We start from the raw sequence: 21,917 nt of genomic DNA on the forward strand, positions 1-21,917 counted from the left end.
TAAGAAAGTGGGTCATTAGCTGTGAAGGATGCAAGTTCTTCACAAGCAATAAGTCTGCAACATCACATCCAGTAGCAACAGAGTGCACTTGACTCTCTCCGGCCAGCGAAGCGCAGGAATCTAAGGCTACTCAGGAGAGGTGGTGTGGGCTAGTAATGTAGCCCAGAGGCACGCAACAACGTCCAATAAATCATGGTCCAGTCACCGCTTTTGCTCATAAAAAAGAAAAGTTCTTTATTAAACGCACTTGTACTTTGAGGGCTGATCTAGCCGCCAGAATCATTTTTAGGTCTCTTGGCCTCTGAGTTTTACTTTTCTTTGTGGGGAATGTTTTAATTGCTTTCCTTCCTGCCCTCCTGGTCTTAGCTCCTGATGCTGAACTTAATCTCTGTTTGGGCTCCTGATACCTTCCTTCACTTCTTCAGCAGGCAGTCCGCATCTTCCAGCAGAGTGTCCTCCTTACTTGGCCCAGTTGAGTCAGAGAATTATGACAAATCCTCAAGCGCCATAAGGAGTACAGATATCACAAGAGTGACACAGGATCTTCACTCTGAATTTTACCCTATGGCTGCTACCTCGTTTGTATCTCTAGGTCTGTGTAGGGTCAAAATTGTACTTTGGTGCAGATTTATAATTTTGGGACGCCCCAAGACTTTTCAGTAATAACTACAGATGTACACTATGAATGCCCACTTACATTTCAAGATTTGCAACTGATCTGCACCAATCCTGAGGGGTCTCTTTTGCAAGCAGGCTACCTGTGTACAGCTGAGCTTAATGGTCGTCTCACATTCTCAGCCCACACACCTGTGCACACGCCTGTTGATGTGTTAACATGCAACCAGCAAAGCGCCTCTTACTTTAGCTGCTCAAAAACAGACCTTACTTTAAGAGGCAGACACTGGTGGTTAACATTGAAAATCCATTTTAACAGAGTTTAAAGTGAGTAAGCTTTTTAGTGAGACTCAGTCACAGTAAAATCCTAAAACCAGGAGTCGAAAATAAAAAAATCTGAGGGTTAATTTCATCCTGCTACAATGGAGATCTATTGGTTTGGCTGTATCGCAGCCATAAAAATAAACATTCTACCTTGCTTTCTATACACATCCCAGACACTCCTACTAAATTCTGCTCTCTAACTACACCTATCCTTAATAACCCAGATTTCCCTCTCCTTCCAAGACAATATGATGGAGTATTCAAGAATTGGTTGACCTGCCCTGACCCAACTTTGGGAAAACTTTATGACGGGCAGGGTGGCAATTGACAATCTTGGCTTAATGCCAACAGTACTGACACCTTCCACAAATCAATGCCTACAGTATGACCGATTGAAGCTTAGGGTTTCGCAAAGAAAACAAAAAGGAGACACCCCTTGGCAACTCACCACTCAAGAGTCTTTTTTACAAAAGGGTCACATGAAGAAAGAGATTTGAACCCTATATAAACTACTTAACAAGTCACAACAATCACCAAAGCCAATACACTTTGCAACATGGGAATCTGAACGTAGAGTTCAATTAACGATGACATTGTGCTTTACTATATCGTCCAAGCAGCTTAGTTCGCCATTTGAATGCAACACAATTAAAATAGTTACAAAGTCATCTTATGTTGATATTTCACCTCTGTTTGTTTACATTTATTGTTGTCTCAATAGATGTGCATTCGAGGGGCTACGGGGGGAGTGGAACGATGACTTATGTATGGTGATCCTGCTGATTGGTCCAGATGTTTTGGAAAGAGGTTATAAACTAAATTAAACTTGCAACAGCTGTGAATCTCTGCCTGAACCCCCTAATAGTGCTTCTGGGAGACTCAGGGAAGATGCAGAGTATCTATTGACTGCTCATCTAGACAAACAGCTGAACTCATATGCTCCTGGCAGCCCGACTTTCCATTGCCCAGTCATGGAAACAAGCCAACTCTTCTCCTTGAGTATGTGGTGGACTAAATTATGGGTCATTTATCCTAAGAAAAAACAACAGCCATTTTGCAGGGCAGAATGACCAAATTTAAAAAAAATACATGAACTCTGTTTTGGACCTTTGTCAAAGGCAGACGTCATTATAGAAGAGTGCCTAGACACATGTCAACGATAGTCCACAAATCTGAGAATATAGATGATGCAATAGAGTGACATTAGGGCTAAAAGATGTATTTGATAGCATATATGGACTTTAACTCCACATTTATAAACTACTACTGATGTTTACCTTCAGCATGGGGTGGGGAATTTCATGCACTGAATTCAGTGATTACATCTTTTGCTATTTTTATGGTAGAGTATGCAGGTGTATCAAGGCACTAGTTCACCACAGACTATTTAATCTCCTATACATTTCTTAAAATTTAATAAATCAAATCCACCTGCTTCTGCAATACTACCCTCGATCCGGTGCTTAATGTTGAAAAAATAAGCGTATGTGTATCTGTAAAGAGTACTGTCACCCAAAAGGGGAACCAGGTGCAGGTCTTCAGGTTCTTGCTGAATTTAAGAAGAGGATCAGGAGGCTGTTGCATGCTTTAGGAGTGATGTAAGGGAACACCTGCCCTCCTGATCTTGTTCTGTGTATACATGAGATGTGAGCAAGTAGGAGCCCTGTAGAGGTGTCTAGGTGGTTAGTGGAAGATGATAGAACCATTCAGGTAAGTGGGCCCCAAGTTTTGTAGTGCCTTGAATGTGTGTGTGAGGAGCTTGAAATGTGCACATTTGTATATCAGCAGTCAGTGAAGCTACCTGAGGTGTGATGTGGGAGGTTGAGGATAAGTCTGGCTGTCGCGTTCTATATGGTTTTCAGTCTTCTAGTAAATTGCTTGATGATCCCAACATACTGGGTGTTTCCCGTAGTCCAGCTTGCTGGTGACTGGGAGTGATTGGCTGTTTTACTAGTGTGGGTTCCTATTGTGCATTCTTGGAACCTGAAGCCAGCGCTGATAAATACCAGGATTTCCTAATTGAAAAGCTGCCTAGCTTTGATTCCTCCTCATTCCTCTTTCTTCTAGCACTCTATCATCTTTGTCTCATTCTCATTTATGGAGGTCTTCAATCATACCTTTGTCAGTGCTTCTTTATTTTTTTCTCCTCCTTTTTCTCCCTTTTCTCCTTTCCTCTTGCTTGTCCTGGCTCAGTCTGATGATAAGAAACAAGTCCTAGTACCTAAAAATAACCCGAAACTTCCACTTCCCACCATCAGCAGAAATTGAGTACTTCAGCCCCTCCACTCATTTAACTCGAACATATGATCAACTGGTCTTAAAGTTTCTAATTCCTTTTTATGTCTCCCATATTTTGGCACTGTCAAGTCTTGCCTACAGATAGCTTTACCTGTCTTTTGGCAACAAACCTATTGTATACAAAATACACCTAGTGTGAACTTTGGAACCCCCATCTTGCTAATGATTCAATGGCATTCTTTATCATCTCAGTGTTCTGCTCCTGAATAATGAATTCGTGTGTTCGTTCCATCTAAGAACGTCTAGGTGTCACCATGTTCTGAATGGAAGGGTTGTATCATTTCATCACTGATATCAGGACCTTGCATTGCAGTACATGAGGAATTCATTTTATATCCCTCGTTCTCTCTCTTTTTTTAAGTATTAGCTCCTGTTTATCCCAGTAAACACTGTGCTCTATCCACAAGGCACCACTATATCAGTAGAAACCATTTTGAATGAATTTTTAACAATTCCAAGATGGCCACTCATGCGTGCGCATGTGTGCACATGCGAACAGAAAGTGGACATCTTGCAATGCTTTTTCTTATGTTTTTAAAAAGTGTTCCAAGATGGATGCCGTGCATACACATGAATGGCAGTCATCTTGGAATGTTTTTTCCTCACAGCAAAATTAAAAGCCCTTGAAGATGGCCACGATGCATTTGCATACCTGCTTGCACCAGCACGCCGAGCATATTGGAATAACTTTGCATAAACATTAATAAAAAATATTCCAAAATAAGTTCCGTGCATCCACAAGCACAAATATAAAGGCATTGGCTGAGCCAATAGGCCTGTGCCCTAGTATCATAGGGAGGACCTGCTGGCTTTGTCAGTGTGTGTTCTTGTATAGGATTGCATTGCTTTTCTTCCCTTTAATTGTTCACTGTTCACTGTACTCAGACCGCTGTTAGTGAGGTACTGCTAAATAAAGTCCTCAAAAACAAATACTATTGCTTTCAATACCCCACTCAAAGGCCCACATGATAACACAAGTACCTGGACATCCTTAATGGAGCGCACGTGATTAGCATGTCAACATCCGGGACTGTTCTCAGCCAGGCATCATCAACCTCAGCGTTCCGCTAGCATCTTCTCCGTCTTGCGCGCTTGGAGAGCCTCTAAAAACCTCAAGTGCCAAGACATATTTCTTCCCTCCGCTCACAGCGCGGCACTAAAACTTTAAATGTCCCATAAAAATGCTACTCTTGTCTCTGACGTTCACCTTAAACCATAAAAAGGATAACCCCCAGCAGCCACGTTTCACTGCGAGCGCTTCAGCTACTGGAAGGCGTCCCAGCCGGCAGGCAAGTGGCGCTTCATCGCCATCCATCACAAAGTAACAGAGCACAACAGAAACCTCGCTTCCTTCGGCCCCTCTCCCTCCTGGAGGGCACCAGCAGGAGGGATGCATATCCTAGAACGTCGGTAACCACGCGATGAAACTGCAGGTTCCATGAGCAGAATACCTCCTAGTGCCAATGGCACCAAACTGGCACAAAACATGGCCAATGGACAACTTTTTAACAAACATTATCTGGCTCCTGCCGTATCGAAATTGCTTGTGAACATTGAGCTGTCTGCCCCTCATGTTTTTTGTAGTCACGTTACAAGTGCAGTCAAGTGAGCAGACCGGATGGCATGCATTACAAAATGACCCGGAAGTGCAAAAGATGCTCTTCCTTCTCTACTCTGGAGTTAAACAACTTTCATTAGCCAAAAAAGGCTGTATAGTCCTGAAAAATGTTGGCCAGTTGTCAGCATTTGTCTGCAAGTTGACTTTTAATCCCTGAGATATAAGAGGCCTAGTTAAATTTTCGTGTAATTCTCACTTTGGTTACAGTGTACAGCTGAACCGGGAGTTATAGGTGGTCAATGAATACCCAACTCCCGATTGTCCTCCTGATGATTTCATGAAGGGAAGATAAAGTCCTTGCCTTACAACAAAAACGAAATAAGTAATCATTTACAAGGAGACCCTCAAGTGGATATGGGGTGCAACCTCTATCCAGAGTCAATCAGACAGACTGTAAACCACATTTGAGTGAATCAACAAGTTAAGAATGGCTTCTAGTCCTACCAAAACTAAGCAACAATCAAAGTGCCATGTCCAAACATCACGGCGCTTCCTATCTGCCTCTGTGCTTCATCTTCAGAAAAGCAGACTCTCACAGTCTTCTCCAGCTTCAGAGAAGCGGACTCTCTCTCCGCCCTCTTCCACTTTAGAGAAGTGGACTCTGACCACCCTCTTCAGCATCAGAGAAGGAGGCTCTCATCGCTCCCTTCCACTTCAGAGAAGCAGACTCTCACCATCTTGACCAACGTCAGAGACACAGACTCTCACTGTCTTCTCCATCTCCAAAGAAGTGGAGTCTCACTGCTCTTGTTAACTTCAGAGAAGCAAACTCCCACCATCTTTTCCAGCGTCAAAGAAACAGACAGTCACCATCTTCTCCATCTTCAGAGAAGCGGACTCTCACCAACCTCTTCATCTCCAGAGAAGCGGACTCTCACCGCCCTCTTCATCTTCAGAGAAGCAGACTCTCACCGTCTTGTCCAACGTCAGAGAAACGGACTGTTGGAAATGGCCCTTTCTTCAGGGTCATCCCCAGACTTTTTTGCCTTTTCCCTCCACTTTTTGCTGACTTTTGTTTACTCTAGGACTCTGGGCACTTCACCACTGCTTATCAGTGATAATGTTCATGTGCTCTCTGCTTAAAACATGTTAACACTGGCTTATCCATAATTGGCATATTTAGTTTACTTGTAAATTCCTAGTAAAGTGCACAGTAGGTGCCCAGGGCCTGTAACTTAAATGCTACTAGTCGGCCTGCAGCACTGGTTGTGCCACACACTACAATAGCACTTTAAACATGTTTGTGACCAGCCACTGCAGAGGGTGTGTATGCAGTTTTAAACTGCCATTTCGGCCTGACGAGTGTAACTACTTGCCAGGTCCAAACCTTCCTTTTTAATACATTTAAGTCACCTCTAAGGTAGGCCCTAGATAGCCCCGAGGGGAGGGTGCAGTGTATTTAGAAAGTTGAACATGTACTTTTAAGTTTAGCATGCCCAGATAGTGAAAAACTGCTAAATTTGTTTTTCCGCTATTGCAAGGCCCATTTCTCCCTTAGGATAGCATTGGGATTGCCTTAAAACATCTTTTAAGTGTAACTTACAAATGCAAAAAGATAGAAATATGGAGTTTGGTGTCCCTGGACTCACAATTTAAAATCATAATTTATGGTAAAGTCGGATTGTAAATTGTAAATCTGAAAATAAAATTTTTAGAAAGTTGGTGTTTTCTTACTTTGACCATTCTGTGCTTCTGCCTGTCTCTGAATACATGTCTGGGGTTGTTGACAGCTGGGCTTTGTGCATTCCCTCTAGACAGTCACACACACAGAGAGCTTGGGAATGACATTTTCATCCTGATGGCCCTTCACCTGGCTGATGGGCCATTAAATGGCTTGATGGGGGGGCAGAGCTTAGCACTGCCTCACTTACTTCTGAATAGTGCTGTGCCTCTCATCATACAAAGGTTCTGCATAACCCCCGGTTATGTCCGGACCCAGTGAGGGCAGGACAGGGACCTTGTGGACTTCAAAGGAACAGTGCACCAAAGCATAAATACGGGCCCCAAACCCCACTAATTCAGATCTCTACTGGAGGCAAAGGCACTCTGGCAGGAAGAAGGGCTGCTGTCCTGCCTTGAGGAACTGCCACTCTGGAACTGCATTGCTGTGTTGGCTTGCTGCTGTGTGCTGTGCTGTAGGAGGGATTGGCACTTTGCTCTGCTATGTTGGCCTGCTGCTTCTGTCCTGCAGTGAGAAGGACTGGGATTGTTCTCTACATCATTGTATCCAAGAGTCTCCAAGGGCTTGTTGGCTTGCCCCCTGTTATTCTACAGCCTCAGGGACATCAAAGACTGCCTGCAACTTACCTGATACAGCACCTGGACTCTGTCATCTGTGGGCCTACCCCGCCAAGTGGTGTCACCTGAGTCCTGGACCCTTGGAAGTGGGCCTAAGGTGCTCTGCCTTCTGTGGTTTTCATTAGAACTGCTACGTAGCAATGTGAAGCAACATGAAGCCCTGCAAAGCCTTACCACTCAGTTTCTTGGAACCATGCCGGATTACGCAAAGCCTTGCAACGCAACGCTGCACAGACCATGCACCAGGATTTAAGGTACTGTGTTCAGCAGGCCCAAGTGGGTCCCTGTAACTAGTCCGCGCCTCAATGTGGTCGGCCTGAACTTGTGACTTTTTCCACATCCAGCATGACCAGATAACCACTACTGGCGCTTTGCACTTCTATGCACTTTTTCCACCAAAATCTTTAAAATTACATATCTCAGGATCAACTTATTGGATTTTTGTAGTTTTGGTCTTGTTTTACTTAGATAACTATTATCTATTATTCAGACATACTGAGGAGTCTTTTGTGGTCTCATTCACTGTGTTACTGTAATTGAAGTGTCGCACAAACACTTAACACATTACCTCTTAGGTCAAGCCAGAGTGTGCACAGGTTAATTTAGGGTGTGCATCTGAATTACCCTGACGAGAACTGTGATCCCTATTTGGACAGGGTGCATATCTCTGCCATCTAGAGACTCACCTTCTAACATGGACTTTCTCCATCTTCTCCAACTTCAGAGAAGTGGACTCTCACAGTCTTATCCAGATTCAGAGTAGTGGACTTTCAACACCCTCTTCAACTTCAGAGAAGCATACTCCCACCATCATATCCAGCTTCAGAGACGTGGACTCTCACCGTCTTGTCGAACTTCAGAGAAGTGGACTCTCACAGTCTTCTGCAAGTTCAGAGAAGCAGACTCTACCCGTCTTCTCCAATTTCAGAGAAGCAAGCTCTCACCGTCTTCTCCAGCTTCAGAGAAGTGGACTCTCACTGCACTCTCCAACCTCAGAGAAGCAGACTCTCACTGCTCCTTTTAACTTGAGAAAGGGAGACTCTCACTGACCTCTTTAACTGCAGAGAAGTGGACTCTCACCTCCCTCTTGTTGTGGGAAATGTAAAAAATAAACACTCTGTAGAAAATATGAAACATGAAAACATTGAGCAACATCAAGCCCAAGCAGAAACCACACCACTGTTCGTGTTTAAAACCATTTAGGCCCAACTTCCACACTGACACGAGCAAGGTGAAAAGTTAATTTAAGAATGTAGTGGAATAAGAAACTTGAAAGGGTTTTCAGTTAAAGGCAAAATCATGTCTAACAGACTTAACAGCATTTACCACATCAGCATACAAGTCCCCCAGTACACACTCTGTGCCTTCAAATAGAATGTGGCCTGATTAGACAATTTGTTCATAATCGAATTAGCCCAGAGCACACAGGTGCTTGATGAAACAACAGCTGCAGGGAAGAAACTAAGTTCTGAGCACACAAAGGTCACAGGCACACAATTCTGAAGAGTTTTACTTGATTAGGAGAAGCCATTTATTCATGTTAACACTTTACTTATACTTTGCCCTGAGGAAGTCAATGAGATTAATTTCTCGGAGACGAAACACGTGTTGGCTGTTGGATGTTGTTGTGATGACCACATATGGAATCTTTCTGATGTGATGAACATGTATGAAAACCTCGCACAAGAATAAAGACACTGAACTTTAACTCTGTTTGGATTATATATTGATTCTCTGAAGACCAAGAACCTAACTGCACAGACTCTTATCTTATTTCATACGAGTGCCCTGGCTTTTTGAATCAGTTTGGTTTTTCCTTTTGGAGAAGCACTGGAGGTGCTGGGAGGACCCTCCGTTCGGGAGCACCGTATTTACTATCTATTGTTAAGAAATGTTTTGGTGATATTCTGTTAGCGCCTATCCCTATAATTTCCCCCCCTTTTCTCCACAATTAATGGCATATTTATTTACTTGTAAGTCCCTAGTACAGTGTGCTACATGTGTGGTTTATTTGTCCTGGTAGTGTAAAACTCCTAAATCTGTTTTCCACTACTGTGAGGCCTGCTCCTTTCATAGCCTAGCATTAGGGCTACCCTCATATACTGTTTGGGTGGTAGGTTCTGATCTGAAAGAGGTAACCAGGTCATATTTAGTATGGCCAGAATGGTAATAGAAAATCCTGCTTATTGGTGAAGTAGGATTTAATATTACTATTCTAGAAATTCCAATTTTAGAAAGTGAGCATTTCTTTGCACTTAAAATCCATCTGTGCCTTACAGCCTGTCTCCAATCCATGTCTGGATGTGCTGGTTGACAGTTCCCTTGTGCATTTCACTCAGACAACCACAAACACAGGATTCTCAGTCACACATGCCCTCATCTGCTGAATGGGTCTTCCTGGGCTGGGAGGGTGGAGGGTCTGACACTTACATTTCAAAGGACAGTGGACTGCCCTCACACAATGGACTGCCAAACCACCTACTGGGACCCTGGCAGACAGGATTGTACTGAAAGGGGACATTGTGCACTTCAAAACCACTCTTTAAAGTCTCCCCCACCTCAAAGGCATCTTTAGGTATATAAACTGGGTCTCCGAACCCACCAACTCAGACACTTCTGGAACTGAACCTGCAACCTGTCAAGAGGAACTGCCTGGCTGCCCAAAGGACTCATCTGGACTGCTTTGCTGTAAAGGACAGCTGCCCTGTTGTTGCCCTGCTGCCCTCTGACTTTGCTGAAAAGTGCTCTCCAATGGCTTGGATTGAGTTTGCCTCCTGTTTCTTGAAGTCTCAGGGTCAAAAAGACTTCACCTCTTGAGGAAATTCCTTGTGCGCTGAAAATCGACGCACAGCCTGCCAGAAACGACGCACAGCCGTCTTGCAACGAGAAAATCGCCACACAACTGACCCAGAATGACACAGCCCAACTTCCTGAGTGAAGAATCGAGGCAGGGCCTGCCTTGCGACACAGAAGCTTCGCCGCACAGCCCTACCAGATCGACTCACAGCCGAACTGGATAGACACAGCCCAACTTCCCAAGTGAAGAATCAACACAGCGCCTGCCGTGCAACATAAAATTTGATACACAGGATAATTTGGATTGTGTGACACTTACCCTGACTAGGATTGTGGTCCCTATTTGGTCCAGGGTGTATACGTCTGCCAAGTAGAGACCCCACCTCTAACAGTAATAAAGTATTGTATTGATCTGTATGAAAAAGGCCTGTCTGCGAACAGGCATTTGAGAAAAACCCCAGAGGTAATTTGACAGGGCTGAGATGCAGTCTGTAGTGTTTTTCCTCCTCTTGTGACAGTTAGTATACTGTCGTTGCATTGCCAAGAAGAGTCTGCATGTTTATTCCAGTACTGGGAGTTCTTGTTAACCTGCAACAATCTCTACCTTCAAATAACTGCTCTCTCACTGCCTCCTCCAGCTTCAGGGAAGTTGTCTCTCATCACCCTCTCCAACTTCAGAGAAGTGGACTCTCACCATCTTCTCCAACTTCAGAGAAGTGGACTCTCACCATCTTCTCCAACTTCAGAGAAGTGGACTCTCACCATCTTCTCCAACTTCAGAGAAGTGGACTCTCACCATCTTCTCCAACTTCAGAGATGGGGGTCTCTCACCACCGTCTCCAGCTTCAGAGAAGTGGACTCTCATCTCTGTCTCCAACGTCTGAGAAGTGGTCTCTCACCATGTTTTCCAACATCAAATAAGATGACTCTCACTGCCTAGTGCAATTTACAAGAAGTATGAGGGACTCCAAGGGGGAGGACCCTTCAAAGAAGATCAATGTAAACTGATGGTGGTCAAGAAAATATACCCTTATTACATTCTCAGTAAAATCTATTACTTTTTGTTAATCAAGGATATGCATACACTTCTTTTTCAGAAAATACAGCAATACACTGCAGTGATTTCATTTTAGACCAAATAGAATTTTCTCTAAATCACCTAATTTAGCCTTACTTCACTGGACCTAATGATGTTATATGGTGCTCCATTACATGTACCATCCTAGAGGTTTCTTCAGGCTACTGGCAAGGATACATTACAATGAGGAATGTGAAGAATAGCTAAAACAGAGAATGCTTAATGCAGAAACACTATGTTTAATCTGCTTCCATAAAAAAGAACTACCTAGTATCATATTTAAAAGTCCACACACATGCACAGTGTGACCAGGAGTTTGCTAGTCCAGATAAAGGGCCTGATTTAGATCTCAGCAGATGGATATCCTGTCAACCGAATTGCGATCTCCTTAAGATATAATAGGATCATAATACGGTGGATGGGATATCGGTCACATTTGTGACAGAGTATTTCCCTCCACCAAGATCTAAATCAGGCCCACATTCTCTCTACAGAAGCCTAGAACAACTCAGAAATAAAATTATTGTGTTGTGGTCTTGACCTTCTCCGTAGAGAAGCCAATCTGGTATCCCAACACAGGAGCTATGGGTATACAGTCATTTGCTTCGTCATCCAGGCTTATCCAGACTTTATGTGGACTACAGGCCCCACAAAAAACAGAAGTTCTTGCACCCTAGAGAAAAGATCTTACTGCTAGTGGGGAATGACAATGACTGGTTTGCTATTGACTCAAAAACAGAAGGGTGCACATACATTTAAAGGACTCCTGAACATCATTAATATTTGAAGGAGATGTAGTGTAGCCAGTCTGATTCTTGGTCTAATTGGTACCTCAGTGTGGCACTAAATCCTGAATACCTGTTCTGTATTCTTCCTTTGCCCTGCAGCTCTTCTCGTTTACCATCTTGCTCAGTCATGTTGATTGTATCTTTTGTTTAATTGCCACGTTTATCGGATAGTTCAACTTTGCTAGCGCACACGTAGTGGGGATTTAACTGTTCACACCTCTTTTCACCATTTTTGTTTTTTTTATACACATGCATTGATGTTTAGGGAACAAGCACGTCACATTATCGGATAGGGACTGCAGAAATGGCTGCAACAGTGAAAGTTCATAGAATGAGGATCAGCGTGCTCTATCTTGGCTTCTGTGACTGGTCCACTAAGTAAAGGCCAGGAGTTAAGCTTTGTTGCTGAGATTTCTTTTTCCACCAGCTCTAGCACTCTTTGTTTATCTGCTCCTAGACATTGACCCCAATTTAGATTTTGGCAGATGGGATACTCTATTACACACATGGTGAATGTCTCATCTGCTGTATTACAACAGTGCTCTGAAGTCTTTGGTGCTTGTAATGTGGTGGACATTTCCTAGATCAGCCTTGGATAATCACTAGCCTGGCTTATTTTTTGCCTTTCAAAATCGGGCAGACCATCTCTTTCCTTTCAGCGATCCCCATCCAGCCTGAGTCCCTCATCAGGCCAATCTAAATGTCTAAAGGAAAGCTATGGAACTTTAACAAAAATTCCATTCATTTTAGGAAAGATTGTCATGTTGAAAGGAATTTCTAGTCTTAGAAGCAGCTATGCACACAAGGTATTGCCAGGGACACCCAACAACCACTATTGCTATCAATCAGAAGAGCCAGGAGCACCCACACACCCACTGTTCAATGAAGGATTGTTTCAAAAGAATAGAGGTGATCTAAGATGCTTTCAAGACATTGATTGGCATTTGTCCCCAACTTCTTATTTACTTTCTGCATCCACTTCATCACTAGATTAAATTTTTAATCCCACCACTGTTATCATGAGAAGGGCACCTCCCGTGAAATCTTGCCCGCTGGAAGACGTGTACATACCAACAATGGTAAAGTCTGATTTGTTGCCAAGTTACGATGATTTTATTCAGCATTGTACTGGCGAACCACTGTAGCAGGATTTAAATAGAACAAAAACCCTAGGGCCCAGTCACGCCTAGGCACCACATGCACCCCTAAAAAGCATGAAATCCAGATGCAGTAATGTGTAGATCTGTGCAGTAGGTTGGCCAGACATAGCTAATACATTGCACATTGACATGCAGAAGGGGAAGAAGTAGGCCAGCTGCTAGCTGGCCTACTAAAAACTGAACACCATAAGACCACTGTTATGTCCACTGGACACCCAAATGGGCATCATGTCCATACGTAGACGGATATCAATGGTTATTTACCATATGCTATAAACAGCTATATGTCTTTTCAAGCGAACTGATATGGAGCTTACCAAACCATTCCTGAGGGTCGAGGTCTCTCTCTCTCAGGAAGAGAGGCTTGATATGGAGGTCAGATGATGGAGCATGAGATAGCCCTTGTGATATAATAATTGGCATCAGGGAAAACGTTTGGCTTTCCTTTAGAGTTTTTTTAAGTGAGATCAAAAATAATGTGTAGAGGATCTCCTTGACGTATACATGGCATCCTAGGAGCATGCCAGGTTATCCCCATTCTCTCAGGAGGCACTAAAAGTAATGAACCCCAACTCTGGCGGCAAGCCTTAAAACAGAGGCTCATATAAGCCATTGTCTATCCTGAAACTGTACTGCAAAATACTGAACAAGTTGCTCGTAAATCGTATGTTATCCAAGGTGGCATGCCAACTGCACTTCCACCAGTGTGGATTCATGACGGGCTCAAGCACAGCAGATAACATCTATCTGTTGTTTCATAGCATGAATAGAGTGGCAGCCAATCTGTCAAGGGTGGGGACCCTGTCCATAGCCATGGACAAGGCTTTCCATAGCCTTTCGTGGGAATATCAATTTGTGGTGTTGCAAATTGCCTTTGGTGAGGACATAATGACTTGCATTCGATTCTTGTGCATTGACCCCATGGCACGGGTTAAAACTGGGCAGGAGTTTTCTGAGCTGTGGCAGATACAAAGGAGCACTAGGCAGGGGAGCTCAAAGTTGCCCCAGTTTTGCGCTCACGATAGTGCCAAGGGCTGAGGTCATACAGACGGAGGATGCCCACTATGGCCTAGACATAGGGGGGTTAAAAATCACTCTATTTCACTCTATGCAGACGGTGTTCCGACTTATTTAGCAGATGGTATACATGGAATGGATCCGATATTGCGTGTCCTGGAAGACCTAACTGTAATTTTGGGATTATTAGTAAGGTTAAGGGTCTGACTTAGAGTTTGGAGGACGGGTTACTCCATTACAAAAGTGACGGATATCCCGCAAACTGATTAAAACTCATCTCTTCCAGCGCTAATTTATGTTCTCTTATCTTGACTTTTCTTCTTATTTTCTTCTTCCTCTAGCACCGTGTTTCAGCTCTCTCTCTCTCCTCACCTTTGTTTTTAGCGCTTCGATGCTCATTTCTGAGCCGGAACGCGCTTTACATGTCTGAAATACATACGGATATCCCGTCTGCCATATTACAATATCCACAGGATATAATGGAATTGCAATATGATGGACAGGATATCTGTCATGTTTGTGATGGAGTAACCCCATCCACCAAACTATAAATCAGGACCTAAAGTCTGTGTACTCCCACTATCTGACACATGTGTATGTGTGCACTCTTGCAGGCGCTGGCCTGTCTGTAACACCGGCTGCACCACAGACGTACATATCCATAGGTGTGCAGGTATATAGGCATATGCAAGAAGTTAAAGAATGGAATCTGGATATAGTTATAGTGTCCCTCTTAGCGCCTTGTGTTTTGGAGGAAACTGCCGCTGACTCCGCTAATGTGCTTAGTACTCGCAAAAATGGTGGCATCGCCCAACCTCTCGTATCTCTTGGCAAACGTGCCCCCGATGTTACATTGGCCGGTGTTCCACAAACTCAACAGGTGGTTAACTGAGATGATCTGGGAGTCGGGGCCGGTGCGAAGTTGCTCTTTATAAGTTGTTTCTTGCATTTGGGGCCGCTGTTTTGGGTGCAACCGACTATGAGTCTAATTATCTCTCTGCACAGCTATAGTGGATTATGAATTGGATCACCCCAAGTGCACCTCCGAAAATTAGCTATTTAAAGCATTATAGTCAAGGTTCCCCATGCACAATGTTGTTGTTCAGTTGACCTGCCGATATAATATTCTCACACCCAGAGCATGCCTATTGTGTTTAATGCATCACTCAAAAACAGATAAAGCTAGCACTAAGTTCATTGATCTGGCATTCATACTAGCAAGGCACGCGATGCGATGAAATGGAAATCAAGCTTATCCCCACCACAACAGACCTGGAAAGCAGAACTCAGGAAACAGGCTCAGACGGAGGACAATGTGAATTGACACCTGAGATGTTGGACTGGGAAGCTTAAGTCAGTCACGAGCTGGGACACTATCATGCTAGCATCAGAACCTAAATAAGATGTGAAGACCACATAAATGCCACCAATATGTCTATAGCGATTGAGTTGGTTTCCCACATGAGTACCGGTTGACCGCTACGGAGAGATAACTACGTACCTTGTAAGTATGTGTGCGCACTAGACTTCTCGCTTGCCGCTTGTCTCCTGTAACTGGGGGATGGTGGACGATGAGTGTTTCAGAAGTTCCAGTTATGGGACATGACCCCTTCATCCCCCTTGTATTATGCTTGCTCCCCTTCTTATTATGTTGTTTTATACCCAGATAATACAGTTTTTCATGGTTTGTGGAACCGATCCCCTTGCCCGGGGCATGGACAGTACCCACTCATACACTCTTCTGTAACTATTGCCATGTGTGCTGTGTGTGGAAAAAACCTGAATGGGGAGAAATAATATACAGGCGTGAAAATCCAAAGGCCCCATAAGCTTTTGCAGCTTAAGGGAAATATTATTAAATCGGACAGATATACATAAGGGTCATCTAGATGTTATTAAAGGTAAAATATTTTAGAACATTTCTGATAAATTGAATTTAAGGTATAACCTACTACCACTAATGCTAAATTTAGTGAACGTAGCGCATTCAAGGACAAATCCAATCTTTATAATGGGTTAACCTTCCGTCTGTAGTGACAAGCGATGTCTGCTTAATGAGATCTCTTCCTGGTATAGGATCTATAGTTAGAAAACATTTCAAAACTCAGCAGTGCACCTGTTACTGAAGATCCAACAGTATGATCACATTTCAACAACCCATCAAAAGCTTAATTGGCTTCCAGTTGAACATGGCATGCTGTAAACTGTTGGAAGTTTCTCTGCATTAAACCAGGGACAAAATTCAAACAGCTTGTCCATCTTTCAGTGATGTACTCTCCTTTCTCCAGGTGTGGTGTGCACCTGCACTCAGGACTGCACATTTATTTTATAGGAATGAGGATGGACGTTCAGCAGACGAGGACCATGCAGCATTTTACAGTAGCCATGCCCAGTTTCTCCTCCCACTAATGAAAAGTGAAGGTGTACTCAGTCACATCTGATCAATCTGTCAATTAGATGCATGTGGAGGTATGCTTACAGTGTGTGGCACACAGATGCACACAATGTTTTTTCTTTGTGAGAGTGATGGGGCGTGCCTTTCCTGTGGGCCACACAGACAAACAACATCTTTGACTACTGGAAATCAGAACGGAGGGATACACCTCCACCCTCACTGTGGAGGTGCACTCACATATCGGTACTCGTATGCATACACTTCGCCTTCCACTTTTTGTGGTAAAAGTGGAAATGATCTGGAGTAAAACTGGAGTCACTGGTGACGGCAGCAAAGATCTCATCCAATGGGGGTCAAGTGACTGGGGCCACTCAGGCCCAGAAGCACGAGGAACATGCAGGGAAATGCAGTTGAGCTGGGAACTGGATTACAAAATGTATGGCAGAAGGAAGAGACAAATGGGCTGTTGCCAGGACTTTGACCACCTAGTAACCTGATGCACTGGGTGTGTGTCTTCTTCTGTATGTTAGGCTAGAAGCGGGAGATGGGCATTGGTTCCAGCATGTGAGAAAGGTGACTGCACTGGAATGCACACACCTGGATGAGATTGGGATGCTCACCTACATAGTCTGTGGAGAGGCCAGTCAATGATTAATTGCATGCTGGAATTGGAGCTAAATTGAAAATGTTCCCCACATCAAGTAAGGGATATGGCATGTTGATTGAACAGTAGTCTCTTAAGAGGAGGTAACATGACAAGATCCCTTAGGCAATGGAGTGTCTGCAGTTCCAAACATTTAGGGTACTTAAGAGTCTGGCTGTGCCTCAAAAAATAATTGTTCTCTGCTGTGCCAGACATATTGCACAAGGCAGAAGAAAGCTCAACTGGCATCAACCTTCAAATGCCTGTTGTAGGCCTATGCTCCCAGATTTCCCATCATCATTTCAGCCCAGGTTTACCTATACCACCCACAATCAGGGAACTGGTATAAGTACAATCACAAAGTGTGACTCACATATACATTTAAACCATCCTTTGGTGAGCTAATAGCAGAGGTGTGCTCATACGGGGCCCAGATTTATCAAGGTTTAGCTCCTTCCTTGAGCCATGCAACGGGGTGCAAGGGTGATGCAGAATGTAAGTTAAATTTATCGAGCCACAGAAGGCCATCTTGGTGGCCCTGCATGGTATCATAAATCTAGAGTAACACAAACCAGCGCAAATCGCGGCCTTTTTTCTTGCACTTTTATATAGCGCAAACTCAACCCAAAGGCGTTGAAGTGCTTTACATGAGCACCAGTTACATTACACAAGGATACATTCATTTTTTGGTAGGTACGGGGAGATTAAGTGATATGCCCAGAATCACAGGATGTTGAGTCAACACCGAGACTCAAACTTGGATCCCCAGCTCCAAAATCAGCAGCTCTGCCTGTACGCCACATCCTCTGCTCTGCGTAACTGTGTGGCATGGAGGCATTCCACAGGTGGAGCCTGAATGTTTACCATTAGTAGTAGACCTGCAAATGTGTCAAATTGTTACGTTTCCCTAGGTGAGGCGTAATGAGGAGAATTAGAAAGAGGAAAAGTGTCTCTTCTGAAACAAAAACAATTTGCAGCATGACGCTCAGTGCCTGCATTGGGGCTAGGTAGTCAAAGGTGCTCCAATGCTAGAAAAGGATAGGAATATGCTTTTTTTACAAAATAGGGCTCATTCCTGCCCTTTCTCTTGCATGCAGCACAACAAGGTATCGTGTTGTGTTGCGCTGCATGAAGGAATAATAAGTCTGCTCCACGGTGTGGTGCAGAGGTAAAACCGCCTGATGATTTATCTTAAGTACTAGCAGAGATATATTCATATCATGTGGCACCCTGATAAAACTAATCCATTAACTTTTTGAGACATTAGTAGAGGTCACTCAAGGGAAGTTCGACAATTTCCCTCACAAGTATTGCATCTGTCCTTGGAGTCACAGGAACTAGAATTACTAGTTGCGAGTTATTCTGTATTACAGGATGCCATGGGCTGCACATAGGGACCACTTTCTGTGTGCAGTCGCACAAAAAGTGGAGACTTGAGGTAGGGGAAATAGCAGGAGTTGCTGCAAAGTGGGCAACGTGAAAGGACAGGTGAATGCGGGTACACAGGCCCACTTGTTGAGATGGCCATCGATGAGTGGAGGGAGGAGGGCGTTGCAGCTGAAGACGGGAGGCCCATTGGCCTCACACAATGAACTGTAGCTTGATTAAGGAGTTGCAGCGCATGAGGATCAGGACAAAAAGGCCATGCACAGTCATGCAGACACACTGACCTCCCACAATCATTGGGAACTGCAGATGTGATAAAGCAGGATGCAGAAACTCTAGCAGCTCACTGTGAACTGTTGCTTGATTAAGGAGTTGCAGCGCATGAGGATCAGGGCAAAAAGGCCATGCGCAGTCATCAGTCGCTTGCCAGATTGCAGACACACTGACCTCCCACAACCTTTGGGCGCTGCAGATGTGATAAAGCAGGATGCAGAAACTCTAGCAGCTCACTGTCCTTGAGCGATGGTGGTGAGGTTCTGGCTAAGGTCACAGGAAGGAGCTAAGTCTTAGTAAAATTGCATATATTTTTCTCGTGAAATTTAGTGACATCCCATTCAAATGTCATGAATTTACGCTTTTTTTTGTGAATATGATTTGTCAGTGTTTCGCACCATTTTTTTTAACCGAGGGCACACTTCACATAAGAGTCTAGCAGGATACTGGCAGGAGGATGGTTTGAGTAGAAAACGTCTCTTGGAAACACTTTGGTTGCCATCCCAAGAGACCTGTTAATTCGAGAAGCACACTAAAGTGAAAAAAATAAGTGAAACAATGTAACTCTGAGAAATGTAAAGAATTTTGCATAAATGCAAAATTCAGGAAATTCGCAAATTTCAGCACGAGAATAAAAATTTCTCTGAGGAGAAGAATGCGAATGCCAATTTAAGGGACCACACACAATGGAGTGTGCAGGATGGGCTGAGTTGCATGTAACAACTCATTTTATCAGCATATTTGGTGGGTCCAACCTCCTGCCAGTAAGATGCTCAAACCGAACTCATCCTTTGGCTGAAAAATGCGTGTTTCCTAGTGCTTAATTTGTGCTTTTTGTTTCCTGTGCGGAGCACCAGCACTTATTTTTGAGGGCCGGCACTTATTTTTGAGGGCTGGCACTTATTTTTCTGGCTTAGGCACTTCCTACGAGCAAAAGACACATCTGGGAAAGCCGGAGGAACAGAAAATCGAAAAAGCGCAGCAAACGGGAAAAGCAGAAAGCTGCAAGAGTGTGCTGAAGGGGCAGGGAGTAGCTGTAAATGGATTAAAGAGGCCTGAGATGGCTTCAGGATTACGTTGCCTCAGTGTTCCGTGCTCGCACATTTAATTGCAGCAGCCACGTGTTTAAGAGCAGGGCTTTGGGCACTGGCACTTTTTTATTTACAAATTAAGCACTGGTGTTCCCTCCAGTCTTATAAGTGTATCTCCTGGTTCCTTCAGCAGCGGAGATTCTTCTCAGTTCTCAGGCTACATTCCTCGCGCTTAGAAGAGAGATGACCAAGGATTATGTCTTTGCACGGCACCTCTCTCTGTAACTGGTATGTAGATATCCTGGAAGAAAAACTTATACACTAGAGATGCTGCAGAGGCCACTTCATATCGAGCCATTGGGACTTCTACCTCATTGCCCGAGTCCAATCAAATTTAAAGTGTGTGTCATACTTTTGGACAAAATAAACACAGTGAAGTGTATTTTTTTTTTTTTTGAATGGCCTCAACTCCATGGCAATCTTTAGTATGGATATCTGTAAGGGTGCGCAAAATCGTGTACATTATTTTCCCGTGAATTTTGGAGTAATTCCATAAACAATTTCACAAAATTATACTTTGGAAGTGAACGTGATTTGGCAGTAACTTGTGTGACTTTTTTCATACAAGTGCACACTTCAGGCAAAAAGTCTCACAAGATACCAACAGGAGCCTGGTTCAAGCAAAACAAGTCGATTGGTTATATATTTCGTGTGCAAATTAGTATTTTGCATGCAAAAAATATGCAAAATTGTTTAATGCATAATTTCTAGAAATTTCAGGAATTATGTGAATTTCACAATTTAAAATTGTTCCCAGGCCTAGTCAATTGTCACCATCGAGTGTACTGTTTTTACTCATAACATAAAGCACAAGTTACGGAGAATGGGGAGGGTGCGATGGGGGTATGTCTAGGATCAAACAGTCATTGCACAAACATCTCAATCGGCCAGGTGGCACCTAGACGTGCTAGAAATAGTTCAGTTTCAGTCCTTTGTGAAATAAAAAGGGGCCCTTTGTCTAATAATCAGAGGCTGACACTGCACTTTGCTCACAAGGTAGAGGGGGGTCTGACCTGTAGTGCAGGAGGCGTGCAGGGAGAGGGGAGTATCTATCTCAGACTCACACTTAACCTAGGAAGCATGCTACACGGTTCAGGCTTTGTACGCACAACTTGGAGGTCAGCATGGGTGCACCTCACAAGTAACCCAAGCACACGTAGGCACAATCCACATACAGTCAGGGAAAACGAGGATACCCATTCATAAGCTACCAGTCTAGATTTGCCAGGGAGGGGAGAGCCTGTAGGCAATCTCTTTATTGTAGTTCACGCAAAAGGTCACTAGCGCAATCAACCATAACCAATAGTAGGGCCAGGGCTTGACCTAGGCTATAGTAATCACCAACACCAAGAGGAGTGCCAGGTTGGCTGGACAGCACCAACAGAGGCTAGCACTCTGCTGGTGAGCAGCCTGTTGTATTATGTGAAGCACTGGTCAGGAGACTTCCAACATAGATCTCTAGCACCAGAAAAAATATGGAGTCTGCCACAATATTGAAATGAGGAGCTATTGTCACCGAAGAACTTCTCCAAGGATCTTTTGACACTAAGGGGGTCATTCTGACCCTGGCGGTCCATGACCGCCATGGCGGAGGTCGGCGGAAGCACCGCCAACAGGCTGGCGGTGCTTCCTGGGCTATTCTGACCGCGGCAGTAAAGCCGCGGTCAGAAAAGGGGAACCAGCGGTTTCCCGCCGGTTTTCCCCTGGCCCAGGGAATCCGCCAGGGATTCCGACCCCCTTCCCGCCAGCCTGTTTCTGGCGGTGTCCACCTCCAGAACCAGGATGGCGGGAACGGGTGCCGTGGGGCCCCTGGGGGCCCCTACACTGCCCATGCCACCGGCATGGGCAGTGCAGGGGCCCCCTAACAGGGCCCCACAAAGATTTTCACTGTCTGCTTGGCAGACAGTGAAAATCGCGATGGGTGCCACTGCACCCATCGCACCCCTGCAACTCCGCCGGCTCCATTCGGAGCCGGCTTCCTCGTTGCAGGGGCTTTCCCGCTGGGCCGGCGGACGGCCTTTTGGCAGTCGCCCGCCGGCCCAGCGGGAAAGTTGGAATGACCGCCGCGGTCTTTTGACCGCGGTGCGGTCATTCGGCGGTAACCGCATGGCGGGCGGCGACCGCCGCCCCGCCGCGG

The sequence above is a fragment of the Pleurodeles waltl genome, chromosome 8, assembly GCF_031143425.1.
Source record: "Pleurodeles waltl isolate 20211129_DDA chromosome 8, aPleWal1.hap1.20221129, whole genome shotgun sequence".
Classification (NCBI taxonomy): Eukaryota; Metazoa; Chordata; class Amphibia; order Caudata; family Salamandridae; genus Pleurodeles; species Pleurodeles waltl.